This window comes from Macrotis lagotis, chromosome 5, assembly GCF_037893015.1.
Source record: "Macrotis lagotis isolate mMagLag1 chromosome 5, bilby.v1.9.chrom.fasta, whole genome shotgun sequence".
NCBI lineage: Eukaryota > Metazoa > Chordata > Mammalia > Peramelemorphia > Peramelidae > Macrotis > Macrotis lagotis.
The window spans coordinates 248,176,170-248,184,074 of record NC_133662.1 but is presented as its reverse complement, the minus strand read 5'-3'; positions in this window follow the sequence as shown (position 1 = coordinate 248,184,074).

The window sequence follows — 7,905 nt, the reverse complement described above, 5'->3', positions numbered from 1 at the left end:
TGTTCCCCACAAAAACTCCCAAAGCCTTGGAAAGGCTGTAAATTAATCTTGGGCAGAGGAAATGAGTAAACAACAGAAAAAAAAAAGAATCTGACCATTGAGAATTACTTTAGTCCCATGGAAGATCAAAACACATACTCAAATGATGACAAAATTGAAGCTTCCATATCCAAAACCTCCATGAGAAATAGAAAATGAGCTCAATCTATGGATGAGTTCAAAAAAGACTTTGAAAAGCAATTAAGGGGCTGGAGGGAAAATTTAGAGGAGAAACGAGAGGAATTCAGATACATGAAAACCAAATCAACAGCTTGGTGAAAGAAATACAAAAAAATACTGAAGAAAATAATATGTTTTAGGTCAAATGGAAAAAAGCAAAACAAAAGGCAAATGAGGTGAAGAATGCCTTAAAAAGCAGAATTGGCCAGCTGGAAAAGGAGATAAAAAAGTTCTCTGAAGAAAATAACTCCTTCAAATGCAGAATGGAACTAAAAGGAAGCTGATGGCTTTGCAAGAAAAAGAGGAGAAATAAAACTCTTCCAAAAAAAAAAGTCAAAAATTAGAAGAAAATGTGAAATATCTCATTGTAAAAACAACCAACCTCAAAAACAGATCCAGAAGCCCAAAATTATTGGGCTACCTGAAAATCCCAACCAGGAAAAGAGCCTAGGCCTTCATTTTCCAAGAAATAATACAGCAAAATTTCCCTGAGATCCTAGAAGCAGAGGGCAAAATAGAAATTGAGGAAATTCACCAGTCACCTCTTGAAAGAGATCCCAAAAGAAAAACTTCCGGGAATATTATAACCAAATTCCAAAACTCCCAAATCAAAAAGAAAATTCTAAATGTTTCCAGAAACAAACAATTCAACTACCAAGGCTCCATAGTCAGGATTACACAGGATCTGGCAGCATCTACATTAAGAGCTCATAGGGGATTGGAATATGATATTATGGAAGGCAAAAGATCTTGGTTTACAACTGAGAATCAACTACCTAGCAAAACTGAACATCCTCTTTTACAGGAAAAGATGAACTTTCAATGAAACGGGACTTTCAAACTTTCCTGCTGAGATGACCAGAGCTGAACAGAAAGTTTGATTTCCAAGTACGGACTCTGGTGAACCATAGAGGGGGTAAACGAGAAGGACTAACTATGAGGAACTTAATGACGCTGAACTGTTTGTATTCCTGCATGGGAAGAACATACTGAAAACTCATGTGAACTTTTCTTCATTTATAAGCTGTTAGAAGGAGCATATATAGACAGGGAACAGGAAGGAGCTGAATATAATGGTATAATAGAGTAAAAAGATGGAGTCAGTGGGTGATAAATGAAAGTACCTGGGAGGAAGGGAAAGGTGATGAAGAAGAAGCTAAGAAATTTCACATAAGAGTCAAGAAAAAGTTTTTTCAATGGAGTGGAAAGGGGGAAGGCAAGGGGGAATGAGCGAGCCTTCATTCTCATCAGAAATGACTCAGAGAGGAAATAACATACACACATAATAGGGTGAGGAAATCTATCTAATCCTAGAGAAAAATGACAAGAATGGGATGGGGTTAGGGGAATGGGGGGGGGGGGGGGGGGGGAAGGGGGGAATAGGAGACAGAAGAGAGGGAAGATTGTTGGAGAGGGTACTTAGATACAAACACACACTTTTGTACAGGGCCAGGATGAAAGCAGAGAGAGAATAGAATAAATGAGAGTGGGAAGGAATAGAGTGGAGGGAAATAGAGCTAGTAATAGCAACTGTGGGAAAAATATTGAAGCAACTTCTCTGGTGGACTTATGATAAGAAAAGTAACTCACCCCAGAGATAGAGTCATTGGAATCTGAACAAAGCCTGAAGTACATTTTTTTCCTCTCTCACTAATCTTGAGGTTTCTCATCTTCTTGGGGGGGGAGAGGGTTTATGTTTATTCTTATAACACAATTATTATAATACTATAAAATAAATCATGAACAGAAAAAAAGAAAAAAAAAGAAAAAAGAAAGAAAGAAGAAGAAATCAAAATAATTGTAGATAACATAAAAAAGAAAGTATGCAAGCAAAGGTTGCTTGCTCACCTGTGGAACTGCTGTAGATGGGGTTCAAAGTGAATAAGAGATTTTTCTGATCTCTCTTCCAACTTGAACATTCTATGGTTCTTCCTAGTTATTTGGGAGGGTTAGAGATTTAGAGCTCTAAGGGGCCACAGAAGCCATGTAGTTCAACTTCCCTTCATTATTTCATACACAGGGAAACTGAAGCCTCAGGAGAAGACGTGACTTGTCACATTGCAATTTGGAATCTGCATTCTCTGACAGAAGAGTATTTTCCTATTCTACACCATTAAATCATCCCTGGAAATAAACTAATCACATACAATAATCCATGAAGGTGAGATAGAAGAGGATGAGGATTCTTTTCTTATCCGCTCCAATATTCCCAATCTAAGCCAATTCAAAAAGCATTCAACATAGGCATTAGATAAGGATAGAATGATCAAACAAAACAAAGGAAGGACTGACCTCGATTTAAAGTCTAACAGTGACCAAATCAAACAGGCCATTGCCTTCTGAACCTGGATTTGGGCCTATCCTGGTACTTGATGGAACCCAGGTATGATTATCAGAGACTAGAACCCTGCCAAAATCGGGGAAGGCTAAGCACAAAGTCCAAGAGTCATTTTGTCCATAAGTGCTGGAAAACTAAAATAAGGAGTTTACATTGTATGATTCCAAAAATGTTCAAAGGGAACAGTCAGAGAGGCTTCAGGTAGGAAGAGGGCAGATACTGCAGACACTAATGATCTTGCATGGAATGGAAGCCAAGGTTCCTTCTAATGGCCCCATTCATTTGGCAATGACTTTCTGACAATCTGTTTTTCCCTCTGGTTCCCTGGGTTAGGCAGCAATATTCTGGCAACCAATCACAAAGAATAGAAGGGCCTTTTATGTATTTAGTACTCTCATTTTGCAGATGAGGAAACTGAGGGTCAGAAAAGTTAATGATAATGTCCAAAGTAACCCAGGTTTTTAGTAACAGAGCCCACATATAAAATCCGATTTAGAGCTGGAAAGGACATTGGAGGTCAACTCATCCAAGCCCCTCATTTTCCAAATGAAAGAATCTGAGAAGTTCAAGGATGCTCAAGATCTCAGAGCAAGTGAGATTTTGCCTTTCCATTCCTCATATATAGTCACAGAATGTTAGAGCTGGGAAGAACCTTAAAGATTATCCATCCTTTAGATTCCACTGACACTTTACAGAGGAGGGAACTGAGGCCAAAAGAGGTTTAGTCATTGGCGCAAAGTAATTCTGCTAATCCATAGCAGAGTCAGAGTTATAACTTAGGACTCATGCCCTGGGAGTGAACTCCTTCTGGCCCATCAAACTGTCTCTAGTACAACATTGAGTTGAATCTGAAGTAAAAGTAAAATTTCTGACGGTTTAGTCAATGTGTGATAAATTAGCTAAGTGCTTAGTTAGAAAGCCAATATGGTGGGTATTCTATTTAGGTCAATTAATATTGCTGTTTTTCGCTACTTCAAAATACCTTAACCTAGTCACCGGTAAGGTTGGATAAAAGAGTGTGAATGATTAAATATGATCTATCTCTATGAATATGCCTTAGTTCAAAGTACATTTGATCCTGCAATCTGTATATAGAGAATATCAGCATCATGCTTATTATTAATATTAACCATGTATTCCTCTTTCACACACATACACGTACATATGCACACACACAAACACAGACTATTCCAAAAGCTCAAAGAAGGGAAAGATTAAAAGGCATCCCCTTGAGAAAGGGAGGCATCCAGGAGACCACTGGCACAATGAAGAGAGTCGATTCAGTGGGGAAATGTAGAAAAGTAGCTGCAGATGGTAAGATTTCTTGTAGAGCAGACAAACCAGCCAGGAGCCAGATTGAAGGGAGGGAGAAGCAGAGGCCAGAAGTACCAGGAATTTTGCGAGCTGGCAGGAGATGTTTGTTCAATAGGGAAATAATGCTATGAAAATAAGAGTGACAGGAAGCAGGGACTCTTTTGCCCTGGGAAAGTTCTGGGTTTCCACAATTATTTCTTTTTTTTTAGGTTTTTGCAAGGCAAATGGGGTTAAGTGGCTTGCCCAAGGCCACACAGCTAAGTAATTATTAAGTGTCTGAGGTTGGATTTGAACTCAGGTCCTCCTGACTCCAAGGCCGGTGCTTTATCCACTACGCCACCTAGCTGCCCCCACAATTATTTCAACAGGCATCTATTAAGCCTCTAAGCTGTACCAGTGCTTGGTACTGGGGTTACAAACCCAAAGAACGTAACAATCCCTACTCACAAAGAGCTTATAAAATGAACAGTGTCGGTGTTAAACAGTCTGATTTTGGGCTTATTCTTTATTTCTGATTTTGTGAGACAAAGATCTAGAAAGGCTGTAACACTGAAGTGGGGGGTTCAGAGGGGCTGTGTTGACCCAGGAATTCCTTAAAGGCTTTTTGAGAGATCTATTTCCTCCATACTCATGAACTCTGCTCCAGGAAGACTGTAGAAAGGACTTATGGTATTCCCAGAAGTTAAGTGGTATATATCCATTCCTGTCAAGGGACTGTCTTACCTAAATAGGTCACATTTACCCAAGTAAAAAGCTATTTTGTGCCTAACAAACTTGGGTCATCCCAGACTTATCTAAATGAAGGAAGCAAACATTTATTATCCACCTACTTATGCACCAGACTCTGTGCTACTATTATCTTATTTAATCCTCACAGCAACTCTGAGGGGTAGGTATTAACATGATCCCATTTAACAGTTGAGAAAACTGAGGCAGGCAGAATGGAAATGAGACTTACTCAGGGGAACATGACTAGTAAGTTGTATTTGAGATTTTCCAGACTCCAACCCCAATACTCTATCCACTGAACCACCCAGCTACCTGAATCTTGGCTAGAGTTAATTGCCCAGATAGAACTGGAGGACCAGGAAATTTAGAAAGGGATATTGGGAGTGAACTATTTCCATAGTCTTGTTTTGCAGATGAGGAAATTGGGAATAAATGGATTGCCTAAAATAACAGTAATAAGTAGCAAAGCTAACATACTTCAGGTGGTGATGAAGCATCACATTTCCTCGTATTTTTCTGAGTGTATGAGTATCCCACTGACATTTTGTATGTGACTAATAAATATTTGTCATCAACTTAGGAGTAATGAAGCTGCTTCTCATCTCTTCAAAACCCCAGAGCAGTCCAGCAGTTCAGGCAGTATATTTTGAGGTTTCCCCCTTCTACTAAAGCATAGTGGCGATCCCTGACCAGAGAATGAAGTCACTACACACAGACTCAGCCCTAATCTCCTATGCTCATGATATCCTTGGACATCCGTTCCAAAGAATGGCAGAAAAAGGTAAGAATTGAAAGGGATGAGAATGTGCATTGGAGGAAAGATTTACATTTCAGCAGACTAGAGGGAATACCTATAGGCTATAGTTTGAGGAGTTCTTAGGGATATCCTTTACCCAGTGTGCTCTCTCTCCCCTTATCTTTGGTCAGTGACCTTGTCATATTATCCATAGAGATGAATTATATTGGGAGTCTAATTCCTTCTCTATGCCTCCTCCTCCTCAGCACTTAGGCATGGAGTAGATGCCTAGTTAATGTGAATTGAATGTCTGCACACCCACCCTTTAAATTGAAGATTTCACCTCTACTTCAATGGAAAAAAAATAAAGGCCATTAGCCAAATGCATCATCTTTTTTCCTTCTCCTGATCTGACATCACTCAGAATTTCCCACAAATAACCTTGGCTTGCAGGAGAGATCCATCTTTTCTTTGTCAAGGCAAACCCTGAAATCTTTATCCCATCATATTTTGTCTTCTTTAGCAGATTCCCTCCACCTTCTCTCCAACCTCAAATCTTCAGTCTTTCCCTATCTACACTTGGTGCTTCTAATTCCTTTTATTCTCTTCTAACCCCTCTTCAGGGGTTGGATCTCATTGTTTCAAACAAAACTACCCTTTCCAAAATTACTACCAATCTCCTCATTGACTTTGTTCAGTTGACGTCTCTGCATCATTTGATGCTGTTGAGCATCTTCTCATCCTGGTTAAGACCCTCTCTACATTTTTTAAAAAATATTCTTTCCTAGTTCTCCTCCTGTCTCTTTGCTCCTTTCAGCCTCTGCTGGCTGATCTTATAAATAATATCCTCTAGTTGTGGAATATGATATGATAGACTCTTTCCTAAATCTTTTCCCTTCCCTTCCCTTTCCCTTCCCTCCCCTTTCCTTCCCCTTCCTTTTCCTTCCCCCCCTCTCTCCCTCTCCCCTCCTCCTCCTCCTCCTTCTTCCTCCTCCTCCTCCTCCTCCTTCTTTCTTCTTTTCCTCCCTCTCTCCTTTTCCCATTAGCTTCCATAAGTTATTCCCACATCAATGTTTAGAACATTTAAAACTGGATATTCCAGAAATATCTCAAACTACACATATCTAAAACAGAATTCATTATTTTATCTTTCTCCCCAAACTCATTCCATTCTAAGTTACTCTCTTTCATAGGCATCATAGTGCTTCAAGTATCTGGGCTGATATCTCATTCTGCCTTATCCCTAGTTCTGGCCTTCATCACTTCTCATCTGGATTGTTTTAATGACTTCCCAATTGGTCTTTCTGCCTCAATGTCTTTCACCACTCCTTTCCATTCTAAGCAAAGTTGCCAAAGTGATTTTCATTTTCTTTCTGACCAATGCCTCTCTCCTATTCAATAAACCCCAGTGTTTCCTATTATTTCCAGGATCAAATTGGCATTTCAAGTTCTTCACAACTTTCCCCCTCTTCTTTTCCAGTCTTCTTCCATTTGCCTCTCCTCCACATATGCTATCTTCTACCCATTTTGGCTTGCTTGAACTTCTTCCTATATGATCTTCTACCTCCATGTCTAGAAAGCTTTCCCTCCTCTTGAAAAGCTTGGATTACTTCAAGACTCAGATTAATCACTAGCTTTGCAGGGAGCCTTCCTGAGATTCTCCCTGTTGACTCATCTCTACCTTCACCTCCCTACCACTGCTAGAACTTACCCTTCTAAAGATACTGCCCAATGGAACTCTATTTCTATGCTGTCTCCCCTCTAGAATGTAAATATTTTGAGGGTAAGGTTTGATTTGTGTTTGTCCATGTTTTTCCAGCACAAAACCTGGAACACAGTATATGTTGACAGCTTGTTGACTGACTGATCTATGTGAACCATGGAAGAGACATTAGAGGTAATTTATTTCAGTTCTGTCATTTTATAGGGAGGAAGTTGATGCCAAGAGATAGCAAGTCAGTTGCTTGAGAGTGCCCAATAACTCAAGGACAAAGTTTAGACTAAAAGACAGATTTCTTGGCTCTTCCACCCAAGCTGGCAATTAAGAATGAGACCACGAGGGAATGAAATAATTATAGGTGGGTTGTACATGGAAGAAGGGTATCCAGGGACACAAAAAATGGTGGTGGGTAGGTTGGTGCTGAGGGCAAGTTCAAACATGAGGGAGTATAGGCAAGGAATTGTATAGCCTGAGTACCTTTATTGACATGGGCAGGAGTTGATCACTTGGTGATTAGGGTTAGTGGCTACTCAGAAGTAAAGGGCCTCATGGAATCATATCTCTAGAATTGGAAAGGACCTCTGAAGTCACCCAGTAAAAGTCCAGATTTTACAGAGAAAACAACTGCAGCCCAGAGAGAGATCAAGTTCAAGGTCCTCCAGGCAGTAAGTGATAGGATCTGAAACCTGTGATTCCAGAGTAAGGATGTTTTCTGTTCTTCATCTAAACTTCCCCTGTGGGTTTTCCTGGTGGGAGAAAATTGCTTGGGTGGGTTGGTGAGGGTTCTGGATGTTTCCTCTATATCCTTGGACAGGTCTCTGCATGAAGCTTCTCTCTGGTCTCCTGTCT